At 37.4% G+C, this 2,908-nt stretch overlaps 1 long non-coding RNA gene across 1 annotated transcript; it reads left to right on the forward strand.

Annotated features, from left to right (window-relative positions):
* The first annotated feature begins 476 nt into the window (after positions 1-476).
* LOC142170668 (uncharacterized) lies at positions 477-2,362 on the forward strand. Its single transcript, XR_012700003.1, has 2 exons — positions 477-774; positions 2,081-2,362. It is a non-coding gene; the product is annotated as an uncharacterized LOC142170668 (long non-coding RNA).
* Positions 2,363-2,908: the final 546 nt, after the last annotated feature.

The following is a 2,908-nucleotide window of genomic DNA, read 5'->3' on the forward strand; positions in this document are numbered from 1 at the left end:
GAAGAAGAAAGAGTTAGTCTTCTTAATTAAAAGACCCTATTTGGGCCAATTACAACCCAATTCACCCCAAGCCCAAATCAGCCCCAACCCACCGGTCAACCCGACCCGGTCCACTACCCCTAGACAAACGACCCCCACTCCATTTCATTTGTCATTTCCCCATCTTCTTCAACCCTAATTAGAGCCACCACCCCCAAGTAACACCTCCCAGACCATCGTCCTCTCCACGCCTCCCAACCCCGTCTTCTTCGTTTCCCCACCCAACAAACGACCTCAACCAGCGGCGCCACAGCTCCCTCCTCCATCTCCAACCCGAACAAGACAACTCCATCCAGCCCCATCGCCGAACAGCCACCAAATTCGCGGCGTGTTCAGCCTGAAAATCACGCACACACACACGTAAACATAGGGAGAGAACAAGAGCAAAAAGATGAACTAATTTTCTCATCTCTAATCCACATAGAGGAAACGGACCGAAACAAGGGCAGAGTTAGCATTTCTCTTTACTTTATAGATTGTTTACGTTGCTTTAACCTTGCCGCGAGACTAGCTTGTGCATTCACTAGTGGCGAGATGGAGTTTGTTTGAGTCAGAGTTGAATTTGCTGATTTTGACTCGCTGTCGAAGCTCGGAGTCACATTTCGCAGAATCGTTGTTTCCGGTTTGAGATCTGTTTTGCATCTGTGGTTCAAATTTCAGTTGTGTCACTTGCTGTAGCCATTTTGGTGTCCAGAAGTTGTGAAGTTGAAAACTCTCATTAATTGGCAACACTAGGTTCAATTCTTTCCTATCTCTTTTAATTTCATATACATGGTTTTGATGATTGAGTTGATATGATTTGATTTGTGCATAAGTTTGAATCCGTATAGCCAATACATGGGTTTTGGTTGCTCTATAAAAGAAAATGTCCTCTTCTTACTTTACTGTCATGTTGTAAATATGGACGTTTACCTAATAGTGCAAAGGTAGAATTGCAATCTTCATGTTCTAATTGATTTAGGAAAATCAAGTAAGATACCGTAAAGATAAGACTTGCGCCATTGGTATTCCAAATGATATTCAAACTAAGTTGCTGGCCAAATACTTGTTATAGGAAATGTTGGAGTGATTTTATGTCTTTTCCTAGAACATGTTTTCAGGATAGTTTACACCCTTACTGCACAAATGCTGGTGGATTGAACGTAGTTGAGAAGCTGCAGTTATAGATTTTTTTTTTCCGTAGTTGTTCTTCGCGGATTTGAAGTTGTTCATTTAGCTATTTGCCCATATGTTTGCTCGAATTAGTTATAGCTGGACATAATGGCTTGCTATTCATCAACTGATTTTTAATAACAACACTAGGATAGTGTGTCACTAATTCAGCAAGTAGACAATTAAAAAATGGAAAAGGAGATTGGTAATGGAAGTTGCACTAACTAATTAATTAATAAGGGAGTGGACACTTGTAACGAGAAAGGCACTGGTTGATTTTAGGGGATTGAAATGGGCATTACTAGTAAAATAAGAAGGCACTAGGGTAGTGGGATAATTAAAAACTGAAAAGATAAGTTGTTAGTGGCAAATGCACTAATGGAATGGCCACTTTAGAGAGCTGGAAATCAGAATAAAAGGGAGGTAGAACACAAGAAAAGGGGGATCCGAAATTGTAAGAAGAAAAAAAAACCCTGAAAAATAGAGAGGTCAAGGGAGCTTAACAATCTGACGGAGAGCAATAGAGAGGGACAACCTTGGACATTTTGAAAACCTGAGTGAGGAAGTTGAGAATCCAGAAGAAATGATATAAAAGTGTAGAAAATTGTATTGTTGGTTTAAGTTTGATTGTCTGATCTCTCTTAACTCATTCTTCTTGAACTGTTTTCATCAATTTGAAGAGCTAAATTTAGTTTGCATTCAAGCAATTGGATTGTGTTAGTGTGGTTTTGTTGATTGTGTTCCATTGATATACTATTGGTTCTAAATTGTGAGTTTTAAGTTGGTCCTCTTTAGTCATTCCTGGGTTCATTTGTGCTTGCTGAACACTGATTCTTGCTGCTGCTGAGTCTGCTAAATCTCACTCCCCTCTTTGTTTTCCTCTTTCCAGGTATATCTTGATCCTATGGATATCATTTGAGGTGTAAACTTGAGTCATGAATTAAGAATGAGAAAGCTAGTCTACACCCTTTCTTCTTTTAATATACTATCACTGTGTACTTTTGAGTTTTCAATTAGTGTATTCTGCCCAAAAGGGAGGTTTGTAATTAAGAGTTAAATCACATAGTTTTTTTGTGTAACTACTCTCTTCCTTATTGTGACTGTTGGACGCTATAGCTATTCTATGAACTCGTTGTTTTAAAGTTTTGTTCAATCAAGTATTCTGCTTAAATCTTATGGGTTTAGGAAATGAATGAATATTTTCATGATGGTATGATTGTTGTAGTGAAGTTAAGTTGTGGTTTATAGTTTCATTTCATTTTCTTGTTAATTGATTTATCATGCTATCCATGGATCTCCCTCTTTTAATTTCATTTGGTCTAATATTGCTTGTTTGTTGCATTGAAGTACCGCATCCAAGGTGAAAAGAATGACTTTTTTTTCTTATATATTTTTATTTGACTAGTACATGAGATTTAATATTTTCTAGAAGTGTTTAAATGTTGATAGCATGAATTTCAGTGGACAAAACCACTTCTCACCATTGTAAACCGATATATTTTCATGGCAACCACAAGAATCTGTTCTCATGTGAAAAAGGATTGGCAAAACTAAGAAGAAAGAAAGGATTGAAGTTGTATAGAATCTGTTAATCCCAATAAAAGCTTTTTCTTCCACTAAAAAAAAAAAGCCCTTATTCCCAAGCCGCTTTATTAAGATTGGGTAAGTATTTTATGCAATACTATATACAGTGTGTCGATTTTGTTTAGATGTTGGT

The sequence above is a fragment of the Nicotiana tabacum genome, chromosome 16, assembly GCF_000715075.1.
Source record: "Nicotiana tabacum cultivar K326 chromosome 16, ASM71507v2, whole genome shotgun sequence".
Taxonomy (NCBI): domain Eukaryota; kingdom Viridiplantae; phylum Streptophyta; class Magnoliopsida; order Solanales; family Solanaceae; genus Nicotiana; species Nicotiana tabacum.